This window comes from Notothenia rossii (genome assembly GCF_949606895.1).
Source record: "Notothenia rossii genome assembly, chromosome: 7".
Lineage (NCBI taxonomy): Eukaryota > Metazoa > Chordata > Actinopteri > Perciformes > Nototheniidae > Notothenia > Notothenia rossii.
In genome coordinates, this window is record NC_136905.1 from 35,577,028 (window position 1) to 35,591,216 (window position 14,189).

General features: G+C 38.6%; 1 protein-coding gene and 1 long non-coding RNA gene across 3 annotated transcripts in view; one reads left to right on the forward strand and one right to left on the reverse strand.

The window, feature by feature from the left end:
- Positions 1-14,189, reverse strand: part of LOC307046683 (uncharacterized protein) — a 377,110-nt gene that overhangs the window by 310,344 nt on the left and 52,577 nt on the right. The gene's annotated exons all lie outside the window — the stretch shown is intronic.
- LOC307045894 lies at positions 1,099-4,002 on the forward strand. Its single transcript, XR_013810014.1, has 2 exons — positions 1,099-3,682; positions 3,903-4,002. It is a non-coding gene; the product is annotated as an uncharacterized lncRNA (long non-coding RNA).

Consider the following 14,189-nt stretch of genomic DNA (forward strand, 5'->3'; position numbering starts at 1 on the left):
CCTAGCCTACAACAATACGTCCTCACTGCACAACTCTATAAATACAAATGAATCAGCTAGATGTTTATGTTACCAAGCGGAGCTGTAAATCTAGACCTGTTGCTGTTTTTTTGTTTTTTGTTGCCAGTTTGTTCTCATATTTGTGTAACTGCAGTAATAAGGTACCTTACAGTAAATGAGACAGTAAATTACATATCCTCAAAGTGCCTGTTACCCGGCCACGTCTGTTGCCCTTTCAACGTGGAGGCCGCAGTGGGGTGGGGCCCGGACAGCAGCACTTGTTCCAGGCTGGTGTTTCGTCCACAGCTGTCTGGGAGCCCTGCAGACATGAAGGAAGAGGCTTGTGAGCTTACATGGCATGGAGAGCGCAGGGTGTGTGAGTCTTTGATGTCTCTGTGAGCAGCGGTGGGATTCAGGCAGGAACACATGGCACACTGATGGGGAGGTGTGCTAAGTGTTGCATGAGATTTTTCATGGCAGAGACATTCTTTTTCTGAACCACTTTTTGGCGATTCTCTCACACTTCAAATCTTTAGTGTTGTGCTATATCCAACCCAGTCTCATGGCATTTCGTGTTATCGTCACGACATTTAATCTATTGATTCGTTTTCACCAACACGATTTTCCCCTTTTTTTTCATGTCACACAGAACGATTTTAAAAGCAATGTATTTCTATTGGTGGTATGTTTCGTGCCTGCACCACGTCTTTTTGTCGGTTAGGGTCTTGGAAGACCAGAAGCTGTGGGGTTCATAAAAACATGTTCTTATTCAATATCAAGCCACGATTATTGTTTTTATTTTAAATCTTATAACGTCTGACTTTTTTTGTCGCCTGTGAGGAAAATAAATGGAGCTCAGAGCCTCAGAATACTGAAATCTGTATTTTTTTTAAATCTTTTTTTCCTTCTAATTTGTTATTCTTTTCTAAATAACATACTGTTATTTACTCACCAATAACACACAATTATCCTTGTTTTTATTTATTTGTTTAATTCCATAATCTCTGGCTTTTTTGGCATCCGTCAGGAACTGCATTTCAAAATAAAAATAACCGGAAACAGACGTACGCCTATAAGGGACATTTCGAGCATCATAGAGAGGCGAAGTCCCGCCCATCTACTTCCGACCCATGGGACCCCGGAAGCGGAAAATTATACATTGACGTCAATGGAGAGAGAAAAGTCATCTTTCGATCCCGTTTGAATTGTGCCACGAATGACACATATGATGTTTGTCAAATTAAAAGAACATTTTGCAAGTCAAAAAAATAAAAATGTGTCGTAAAACTGTGAAGTTACAATTTTTTTTGTGTGAAACCGCTCAGTGAACTACAGGTCTCTGGTCTCGCACAATACGCGTCACCATCACAAAGATGGCTGTCACGTTAGTAAATTTCACCTGTTTCTTTCAGAATGAGGCGAAAAAGTATAAAAAGAGGTGAAAATCACTACAAGTCTGGGCATGTTGAGAGCTGTACATACACGAAAGGGAGCGGTTCTGTAAGAGCCAGCATGCGGGACCGGCTTTACAAGGTTTCAGTGAGTAATATGAGTGCAATGTCTAAGGTTAATGTCAGCTAGCTAACAAGGTACACTAACGTGTTTTGTTTTAGCAACTAGTTTTCTCCTTAAGAACTTTGTGGTGTCTGTGTATGCTTTGGATAACATTAGTGTTCACAAGAACAAGATACACTCCCGTGTTTTGTTTTAGTTGCTCTTCAGATTGAAGCGGCCAGTTCTATATCGACTATATGTGTGATCTCCTTTTTACATCTCGTTGTGTCATTTGAGTTTATTTGCTGTGTGTAGATTCAAGGATTTTGGTTATCTTGTCCAGGGATGCAAACTTGTCACCTTTCGGCGAAATTCTCCGTTTTGAATCCAAAATAGGTCGTTTTTATGATTCCTGTAGATCTGCAATAAAAATATTTTTGGGGTATGGGAGGGGGTCTGGGACCCGGATTAATGTGCGGCCGCGAGCTTTTTTTTATATATTATAATGAAGCGCGAGCTGTGTGCTCGAGTCTTCCTGCCTGTCGGCTCTGCTCATGATGTATAATAAGCCTCTGCTGCTCGGCGATGATGGTCTAGCTTCAGCAGCTACATTACCTACGGTGCGTTCGTTAATATTAACTGTGCGTCCGGAGTCACTGTGGCACAGACTGGACCGCTGGTGAACAGCTGTTAGAACGGGCCGTTCAGGTGTTCAGAGTAGAGCTCCCTGTCGGAGCGGCAGAGCGTGATATGCACTGAAAAGTTTTTTTTCCCCGTCGCAATATTATCGTTGAGCTAGCTAACTAGCATACATTGTCACTATCTGCTAACGTTAGCTTTAGCCTTCGTTTTCTAATCGTTTTTTTCATAGGCTATAAACAGAGGTGGTATAAGTATATATCTTGAAATTGATTAAAAGTAGAAGTACTCAGTTCTTGTACTTGAGTAAAAGTAGAAGTACCAGAGTGTAGGAATACTCTGTTACAGTAAAAGTCCTGCATTCCAAATGTTCCTCAAGTAAAAGTAGAAAATTATTATTATCAAAATATAGTGAAAGTAGCGACAGTAAAAGTAGTCATTTTGCATAGAGAGGCGAAGTCCCTCCCCTTCCGGGAGCCTCCATGGGACCCCGGAAGCGGAAAATTATACATAGAAGTCAATGGAGAGAGAAAAGTTATCTTTTGATCCCGTTTGAATTGTGCCACGAATGACACATATGATGTTTGTCAATCTTAAACAATCATTTCCATGCAAAAAAAGTCACAGTTTGTCGTAAAACTGCTGAAATATAAGACTATGAATAATACGCAACTAGAAAGACTACAAATCCCAAATGCATTCTGGGTCGCGTAAGTGATGTCATAGGCGATAATGCTCCAAGACTGGTTGTGACTCGCAAAGCAAAGAGGAAGAAGACTGATTTATTCCCTCCAATAAATATAAGAGATTGCTCCAATAAATTCACTTTTACAAGATGCCTGTGTGCTTTGTACGAGGTTGTAATCACAAAAGAGATCATACCACTTGCTCGTTCTATCGCTTCCCGTCTGATGAAAGGACCAGGAGTCTTTGGACCAAACATATCAGGTAATATACATGTTTTGCATGGAACATAGTCAAGTTAGCTACCTAGCTAGTAGCGAGCATGTTAGTTAGCATTATATTACATTACTTAGCCTTGTCATTTGTATTAGCCTTAACACGAAGTAAACCGAAATGTTAAACAGTAAGAGTATTCATGATGGTAAGTATTTTGTGAAACATTTGAAGAGTAGCCTATCGCCCCCTCCACCAGGTGCTAAGGGGGCGGGAGGTAGGCTAACCCCACATTAGTATCAGCGATCTTTTCTACTTAATGCTATCTGCACAAATGGTTAACATTGACCATTAAAAGATCAGGCAGTTCAGGGAGAGTCGAAGGAAGGAAGGCAGGCAGCTTTGCATGACATTCTTCTGGACGTGTTTCATTGTGATGATAGTGAGAGTGAGTCAATCTGTTTGTTGGAAAGACAGTAGTTGAGTGATTACTGAGAGAAAATTATTAAAAGAGATAATTATTCAGTGTTGTTACTTTAAAGTGTTGTTACTGACCTTTTTCTCTTTTATTTTCTTTACCTCACCTGTAACTGCTGAGACCCTGAGGAACAAGCACACTGGACTGACCTGCTCTGGCAACCTGATTTCCACTGTACGTAATAGTATTTGGTTATGGTATATTATTTATATACATCAAAGGCACAATGCACCCCCCAGAGACACACATGTATTGAGTGTGATATTTTGCATTGGTCATGTGAAATCATCTTTACATACTAGAAAACTGTAGGAGCGGCAACTTGTTTTGAAATTGAATTTTTAATATCCGATAATAAAGTTGATCTGTTTTCTTTATTCTTCTCTCTTCCCAGCTCCATCCATCACCATTCTCTGTTCCTGCAGGTCCTGCTTGCTAATCAATATTCATATTTTTTTACACAATTACAAATAAAGTCAATGTATTGTATGACATGAAGTTGTGCTTCATTCTGAGTCAATAATAAATTCATTCTGCCTTCAGCTGCAAAATTATTGTGGACTGCACTGACATCCATGTAGCTGCCCCCCAGTAAGATGAACCAAGCAAAGTTGACATACTCAACATACAGCTGTACTCTTAAGTTTACATGAAGAATTTGTGAAATATTGGTAATAACAGGTTTAAATGATTATTAGTAATTAATTATATAATTTTCTCATCGTAGATGAGCAGACAGGGAGCAGATGAGAAAAGCAGAATATGCAGCTGCCATTTTCCACATGGAAAAGAGAAAGGGCCAAGTGTATTTGAGTGGACAAAAGAGAAATCCCAAATACGAAAAATAAAATTATACAATTTACAGATATGTATACAAATAAATATATATCCTATATACACCATGTATAATGATGGTGTATGATGTAGAAGGAAGTGTGGTAGATAACAAGTAAATATAGAGTTACATACAGATCCATGTTACAGCAAAAGATGGAATAACTAAGAAGCACGCAGTATAATAATAATTACACGCAACAATTAAATAACTGCTCAGCATCTCCACCACAATCCCAATCTGCTGTGTCCTGTTTTCCTCCCCTCTGCATAACACCCCATCACACATACGAAACACAACGCAGAGTCCGAGGGTGTTAAGAGTATGTTTATTTAAATGTCCTCCTCTCTACTGGCCAACACAGGGAGCATATGCTGGGTGTAGAATTGTTCCAGGAGGAGGAGATTTCCATGCCATGCAGGGTCTTTGGGGATGGGGAGGATGATCGCCTCAATCGTGGTCCACAGCAGCAGAGACTCCGGTCTGTGATGTGCAGCTGTTATATAATATACAATACATTTTTTTGAAAAACATTTGATCAAAAAATAAAGATTTGGTCAGGATCTAGAGTCAGTGTGTAGTTTATTAATTAATCAATGCTCTCTACATTAGGAAAACACATACCAGTGTACCAGAGGGAGTCACACACAGCTGTGCCTAGATAACCAAACAAATTGACAACAGGGATGCAAACTCATCAGGTATGAAAAAGGTGACAAGGATCCGAGCCCCCTGACCCCACAGAATATCGGCTTTAAAATTAGGAATAACAGGATTTTAGCAGTCAGAACAACTAAAGCAGCAGTGTTAATATTAACAGAAACGCCATAGAGTCACATCTAATAGAAATATATAAAAAGCATTTATTTTAATTGTGTAGCAGTCAGTTTATAATTTTGGCAGCACTGTTGAGCATTTTGAAAATGTATTTTCATGCCTCTGTGCAAGGCTTAGTCTTTCTATCTTTATAGCCACTGGTGTAAAGTAACCAAGTTCATAAACTCAACAAGTACTATACTTGGGCACAATTTTGAGATACTTGTACTTTACTTAAGTATTTCAATGTTTTGCTACTTTGTACTTCTACTCTACTACAGTTCAGAGGTAAATGGTGTACTTTTACTCCACTACATGTATGTAATACCTTTAGTTACTTTACAGATGTGGATGAATGATGTGAAATATAATCAAGTGTTAAATCAGACTTTAGTTCCACCTGGAGTAAATCCAAAAGCTACCCTGCCTGCAGTATACAAAGTCATTCAAACTAGCTGCACCTTTACCAGCTTTGATAACACTTTAATGATCAGTCATTATAAAACATATCATATTATTCTGAAATGGACCAATCTGCAAAATGACTACTTTTACTGTCGCTACTTTCACTATATTTTGATAATAATAATTTTCTACTTTTACTTGAGGAACATTTGGAATGCAGGACTTTTACTGTAACAGAGTATTCCTACACTCTGGTACTTCTACTTTTACTCAAGTACAAGAACTGAGTACTTCTACTTTTACTCAATTACAAGATATATACTTATACCACCTCTGTTTATAGCCTATGAAAAAAACGATTAGAAAACGAAGGCTAAAGCTAACGTTAGCAGATAGTGACAATGTATGCTAGTTAGCTAGCTCAACGATAATATTGCGACGGGGAAAAAAAACTTTTCAGTGCATATCACGCTCTGCCGCTCCGACAGGGAGCTCTACTCTGAACACCTGAACGGCCCGTTCTAACAGCTGTTCACCAGCGGTCCAGTCTGTGCCACAGTGACTCCGGACGCACAGTTAATATTAACGAACGCACCGTAGGTAATGTAGCTGCTGAAGCTAGACCATCATCGCCGAGCAGCAGAGGCTTATTATACATCATGAGCAGAGCCGACAGGCAGGAAGACTCGAGCACACAGCTCGCGCTTCATTATAATATATAAAAAAAAGCTCGCGGCCGCACATTAATCCGGGTCCCAGACCCCCTCCCATACCCCAAAAATATTTTTATTGCAGATCTACAGGAATCATAAAAACGACCTATTTTGGATTCAAAACGGAGAATTTCGCCGAAAGGTGACAAGTTTGCATCCCTGGACAAGATAACCAAAATCCTTGAATCTACACACAGCAAATAAACTCAAATGACACAACGAGATGTAAAAAGGAGATCACACATATAGTCGATATAGAACTGGCCGCTTCAATCTGAAGAGCAACTAAAACAAAACACGGGAGTGTATCTTGTTCTTGTGAACACTAATGTTATCCACAGCATACACAGACACCACAAAGTTCTTAAGGAGAAAACTAGTTGCTAAAACAAAACACGTTAGTGTACCTTGTTAGCTAGCTGACATTAACCTTAGACATTGCACTCATATTACTCACTGAAACCTTGTAAAGCCGGTCCCGCATGCTGGCTCTTACAGAACCGCTCCCTTTCGTGTATGTACAGCTCTCAACATGCCCAGACTTGTAGTGATTTTCACCTCTTTTTATACTTTTTCGCCTCATTCTGAAAGAAACAGGTGAAATTTACTAACGTGACAGCCATCTTTGTGATGGTGACGCGTATTGTGCGAGACCAGAGACCTGTAGTTCACTGAGCGGTTTCACACAAAAAAAATTGTAACTTCACAGTTTTACGACACATTTTTATTTTTTTGACTTGCAAAATGTTCTTTTAATTTGACAAACATCATATGTGTCATTCGTGGCACAATTCAAACGGGATCGAAAGATGACTTTTCTCTCTCCATTGACGTCAATGTATAATTTTCCGCTTCCGGGGTCCCATGGGTCGGAAGTAGATGGGCGGGACTTCGCCTCTCTATTGCGATACACAGCCACTGAACTGATTACCCAAGATCCTCAGCTATGGTTTAAGCTCGCTGTTTAGATGTTTTAGCTGCAATGCATGTAGGGATATGGTGTTAATGCCATATCAAATCCGAAAAACACTTCTGAGTTTAGGATGGCCGAAGACACTACACTACCCATAATCCCCAGCTATCGTTTAGGACTACTGTCCACGTGATTAATCTTCAAGCTCTGGGATTTGGATGTTGGAGTGGCAGTGCGCCAAGGTTACGCTGAGCGTCAAACAGCTGTTTGAAATGGAACGAAACCACGCCAGACTATCCAAAACTGGAATCGAACGCCCCCCCCAGAACTACACATGCTGGCTATTGTGTTTCGCAAAGTGTTCTATGGGACGTCTCTACTGAACGTTTTCGTTTTTCCCACAATTTGAAGTTGCCAGTATTAAACACATTGATGTTATCAAATGTAAAACATATAATTAATAAATGGGTGAAAATCGCTTGTGTCCATAATGCGCAGCATTAATATATACCCACATGACAGCTCATTGTTACTTTGTAATTCTACTCCACTACAATTCAGAGGTTAACCTGGTATTTTTACTCCACTACATGTATTTGAGTTACTTTGCAGATTCTGATTAATGATGTGAAATATAAACAACCCTTAAAGCAGACTTTAGTTACACCTGAGTAAAATTCAGGGAAGGTGATTGTCAAGTGCCAACAATCAGGAGAGATATTTGGTGCATGAGAAGTCTAAACATTTATCTGCAATTGACATGAATGGAAACAAGTAATAAAGTATATTCATTACTCGTTATTCTCCACTAATAGTTAATTAAAGACTGTATAATGGCTATTTTGCACATCCCTTTCAAGATTTCAAGATGTTCTAAGGTTTATTGACATATCATATACACAACTACAGTGTAGTTATGCAATGAATGAAAAACTTGGGTCGCAGCTGAAGTTCCTCAACAGTGCATTACAAGACTGTCTATACCTCCACCATTAAACTGTCAAATTCTGCACATTTCTTATACTATCTACATACATAAGAGTATAATTAATGTGTATAATATCAGTTAAAATAAGTGCTTCAACATAGTTAACATTGCAGGAAAGCAATATATTAGACGTTAAGTACTTTGTCAGGCTTAATATTTATCTTTTGATACACCCAAAGCTTTTTTCTTATTTAAAAGAAGACCTTAATCTAAAGTATTATTTAATGTTTGAATAAAGGTTAATCCGTTTTTCTGTTTGCACCTCCTCCTATTAATATCTTTCTACATCCTGCACTAAACTGTTTTAGTGTAGAGATCACGTACAGTATCTTCTTGATTTGTTGTATTCTATATTTCTATCATTGACCTACTTTCCCCCTATAAAATTATGTACTCTTAATATTTTTTTCATAAAATATAACACATAAAAACAATAATTCAATAACGTGCTTTAACCACTAGGCGGTGCACACAAGATACACACAGCCATAATAACTTTGTATTATTCGTGTAGGACACTTATGTATGTACAACATCTGAAGATGTGTAGTTTTATTCATGTTTTCACATCATTTTACAGCATATTGCTATATTTTTTCAGACTCAGTATTTACATTCTTATTTAAGTCCTTTTATATCAGCTGTGCACCGTTATGGTGTAAATATAACCTATCTACGAATTAGATCAAATGTAAAAGTCAGCCGAATTAGTGTTGATACTGCGAGGAGACGTATTGAGTGAAGAGAAATTGAAGATGTTGTATACTTGTTGATATATTTATGATCCACGTCAAGTATTCAGTTTCGGCGGCATTTCTTCCAGTTTTTCCAAAGGTCTTCTCATCAGGGCTCTATAAATATAGAACTACGGCAGATCTGTAATATGTAATGCAGCCGAACCGTGTATTACAATGCCGTTATATGATGACTTTCAAAGAGAAAAGCAAAAACACTCGGAATAAAGTATTATTTTGTTTAAAAAAAAAAGTTTTTTCGGATTTGATATGGCATGAACACCATATCCCAACATGCATTGCGGCTAAAACATCCAATCAGCAAGCTTAAACCATAGCTGAGGATCTTGGGTAATCAGTTCAGTGGCTGTGTATTGCCATATATCTATGTGTATCGCAATGATGCTACGTCTGTTTCCGGTTATTTTTATTTTGAAATTCAGTTCCTGACGGACGACAAAATAGCCAGAGATTATGGAATTAAACAAATAAATAAAAACAAGGATAATTGTGTGTTATTGGTGAGTAAATAACAGTGTGTTATTTAGAAAAGAATAACAAATTAGAAGGAAAAAAACTAAAAAGATTAAAAAAAATACAGATTTCAGTATTCTGAGGCTCTGAGCCCCATTTCTTTTCCTCACAGACGACAAAAAAAGTCCGACATTATACGATTTAAAATAAAAACAATAATCGTGGCTTGATATTGAGTAAGAGCATGTTTTTATGAACCACATAGCTTCTGGTCTTCCAAGACCCTAACGGACAAAAAGACGTGCTGCAGGCACGAAACATAATAGAAATACATTGCTTTTAAAATCGTTCTGTATGACATGAGAAAAAGGGGAAAATCGTGTTGGTGAACACGGATCAATAGATTAAATGTTGTGACTATAACACGAAATGCCGTGAGACTGGGTTGTTATGTCATCACTCCCTGTAAAATATATAAACTTTGCAAGTACTACATAACTTTAACTGATTCAACCCATAAGAACCCACCTTGACACAGATGTTACATGACATTTAAATGTTCTGGAAAGTTCCTTATACAGTTTTAACCTTTATTTTATGTCATCAAGTCCCTAAGTGACACACACTGAGCAGTCTGGTGGGTCATGGGCCAGGGTCATGTGATTTTGTGTTCCCATAACAACATCTCCAGGATGTCCATGTGCCAGGCTAACACATGTGACATAACTAGCTACTGTGCATGTCAAAAGCTTGTTTTTTGTTGCACAAGGTAAGATTCAAGCCATCAAATAATTATAAAGTGTAAATATGTCCTTTGTTACATTTAACCTCTTGTGAAAACATTTCTTGATCAAATCAATATGAAACAAATAAGATAAATATCGCTGTGACATAATGCGCTGTTGTGCTTTTGGGGTTTTGCCTTTCCTGTAGTATGTTATATCGGTTTTTGTGCATTTAAACCACCAGAGGGAGTTTCTCTCCCACACACTCCCCCCTGCCTGAAACACCTCGATTGGACACCTTTTTTAACTTCCATGACATAGTGACATCACTACGTAACACTTGTGCTTCTATTGGCTATCGCTCCAACCCATTGTACGTGATATACTAAGGAAAAATACATCTTTAAGCGGTTGACCAATCACAACAGAGCTGGCCAGCTAACCAATCAGAGCAGACTGGGCTCTGGTTTCAGACAGAGGGTGAAAAGAGGAGCTGCAGCAGAGCTTTTTGTACATTAAAGCATGGAGAAATGTCACTGTAGAGGCACTAAATAGAAATATGTAGCTGAAAATGAGCATAATAGGGCCCCTTTAAAGAAAAGTCTTTACTGCCCCTCTGAGTACTGAGTAACTTCTTTACTACCTTCCTTCTCGCTCTGCCGTTCACTCCTATCCTCTGTGCCTCCATTGTTTCTTCGCTGATGTCCTGCTGTGGGGTCGGCATCTTAAACCCCATCCATGAGAGCGTCCATGTTGGGATTAATCTCCCCTCCTACAATACCCTGCAGTAGATCAAACCACCACCGATGGGTGCGTCGGCCATCATGTGCAGTGAAGAAGGAAGGAAGAAAGAGGGCTAAGCCTCATTCTATATCAGCTAGAATGGCCTCCTGCAGGACATTTCCAAGGCTTTGAAGTGAAGTTTCATAGTGAGACACGCACAAATGGACAGTGTGTGTGACTGATTTACCTACAATCTCCATGAGCCTCCCAGAACAATTGTACGTCAAAGGACAGCAAAGGGGGGTAGTATATGGAGCCTAGTGTAAAGCTTGGGTGACACACAAAGTTAACCACAGTCTAATTAGCGTCTTTAGTGGAATTTTACTGGCTTCCTAAAGAGCAGAGTTGACAGGTCCAGACCAGACGAGCAAGATGAGAACTTCCGGACGATAGGACCTCTTTAAAAAGCTTATTTTTTTTACTATTTGACAACCAAGGTGTGCAGCTGATTTCTTCTCACAGACAGCAGATGATGCCATGCCGAGTCCAGTATACTATATAGCAACCCTTTGATCCACTGCCAATAGCGTCAGCCAAGAGTTCTGGTAAACACACCAGGTTCGTCCATTCACACACCAACACATGCAATCTATCATATAGTAATAAAAGCAGTGGTGGTGGTGGTGAGGGGTACGACGATGAGGAGGAGGAGGAACAGGAAGAGGATACGTCTCAGCTGAGTGAGCAGATAATAGTTTGCAACCACCCAGTGTTGTGTAAAACCCAGACACACAGAGTAAACATGCTAATGGTGGCACCAGGCTGAGTATCAATTCTGATCTGTATTTAACCTCAGGAGTAGGTAAATTAGATTTCATATTTAAAAAAAGAAAAAACAACAGTATGCAGTGAAAGTAGATTCATCAGCCAAATCACATGTGACGTTGGACGTTGGATGACCTCAAACCAAATTGCATTAGGGACTGAAATCGCTCTGAGAGGGGGTCCACATACTGAATCATTCAAATGAAACTGTGTTTTCACTGGAAGAGAAGAGAGCTGGGCCCTGCAGCATTACAATAATAATAAACTAGTTTGTATTCCTTTATCAACTAGACCAGTCTGTGTTATCCACAATTGGATTTACTGTAGTTTGAAGGTTAATGTTTATTGTAAAAATAATGTCAAAACTTCCTTTTTGAGGAAACTTAATCCACGTAAACTCTGATGGGACATTTGTGGAGATTTGACTTTGGTAAAAAGGGTTTTGGGGAGTCCTGCTGCATACCTGAACAAAGGTGTATAAAGTCTGAAAAATGTCCTGAAGTGATGACCTCTGTTGCCTGTTCTTCATCTCTACTCAAAGGCTCGTGCTTACATTAGCTGCTGCTAGCATTACACACCCAAATCGTGGACCCAATAACTGTTGTTGAAGCAGATGAAAAACTATTAATAAAAGAAAATACTAGAAAAAGCCAAGGTACCAAAACAACAAAACAAAGGCATTGGGGAGACTGTATGACGTGCAAAAAATGAAAGAAGGCTTTTTACCTTTTTTCCACAAAGGACATGACGACATGTGTCAATAGGAAAAGAAGGTGTACATATTGAAATTAATGATTGATGCATTCCGGTTTCAGGGATCTGGTCTTGTTAATACTGACTCACTGTTACTGTCACAGTGACACAGGAAAGAGACTTTGTTATTGTTATTAGTAACACGTGTGATTTTCCTACATGTCAAATTAAAATCGTCTGCTGTAAGAATTTTCTATTCCTCTTGGCGAAACTTAAGTATTTCACATGAAAGTATTATACATGCCCTGCCACCTTACTTTGATTTGACTTAGGACACATCATTTCCTCAAATAACAATGTTATTTCCAGGAATACCGCCAGGGGTTTCATACGTTGTAAGGTCTCCTTTCTTTCTCTGTTATGAGTACGTTTCTGTGGGGGAAAACTTGAAATATATAAATTGGAAGAAACAGTTTTAACACTCCTCCCTGTATATCTCCTTAAAGTTTTCATCTTTTTTTGTTCACCTTTTTTAAATGAGGAAACTCCATGACATAAGAAAGGTCAAACAGTAAGAATATAAAAACTTGTGTTTTAAAATCAAATTAATAATGGCAGGGATTCCTCTGCTTCAGGTTCAGAGTCCTGGTATTGTTCCTGCTGGTTCACTGTCACACTGTCAAAGTTCATTGGGAAACTTGAATAGAACAGAACCATTGCTAATGCTATTAGTAGCATGTAGGCATTTCCTACTAAAAAGTTAGAGTGTCTGCTGCATTTGAAAAAGACCATTTCGAGGGTCTAAGGATAAAGGGTAGTGTATGTTAGGCAAAGTTGTGATTTAGGCCTTTAAACATTAACTTGACTTGAAAATCTATGCAATTTGAATGTCTTTTGAAATGTAAGGTAGGGCCTATGTATTGGTGAGGTGATTTGAGTGTTGTGTCAAATACAAATATTTATTTATATTCTCTTATTTACTTAAAGCGGCCCTATTATGCTAATGTTCAAGTTCATATCAGTATGTAGTGTCTCTACTGGGACATGTCTCCATGCTTCAATGTTCAAAAAGCTCTTTATGTTTCTCATACTGTCTGTGCTGCTGCACCTCTTTTCACCCTATGTCTGAAACGAGAGCCCAGTCTGCTCTGATTGGTTAGCTGATCAGCTCTGTTGTGATTAGTTAACTATTTAGAGATGCGTCTGAAATACCCTGCCCATTAGCCGATCAAGAACAATGTGTTGGAGCACTAGCCAATAGAAGAGCGAATGTCACATAGTGATGTCATTATTTAACAGAAGTAAACAAAGGAGTCCAATGGAGGCGTTTCAGGCAGGGGGTGGGAGAGAAACTCCCTCTGGAGGGAAAACAGGGATTTCAGCCTTTGCAGACCATTTACATGCACAAACACAGTTCTCTATACAGGAAAGAGAACACCTGAAAAGAATAGTAGGGCCTCTTTCAATTGTTTTTGATTTCTTTCAAACTTTCTTTATTTGATTTTAAATGTATTTATGATGTATTTCACTTAAAGTTGTGTGTACTATACCTGCATGGATTATTTTATGTTCTTTCTGCTCTTTACAGGCTATTGTAAAGGTACTCCAAATGTATGACCATGAAGTTTTTCTATACTGACAGATGGTACTGTATATGTTTTTCATGTTGTAAAGCAGTGAGCAATTAAACACAGAAAGGAAGAAAAATAACCTCTTTTTGACACACACACATACAAATGAATACAAATAAAGTGTATTTTCTATCCTCTTAACTAAGCAGATCAGGGACAAACGGATACGAGGAGTCAGATGTTCAGATGGCTGAGTCTTACATGAA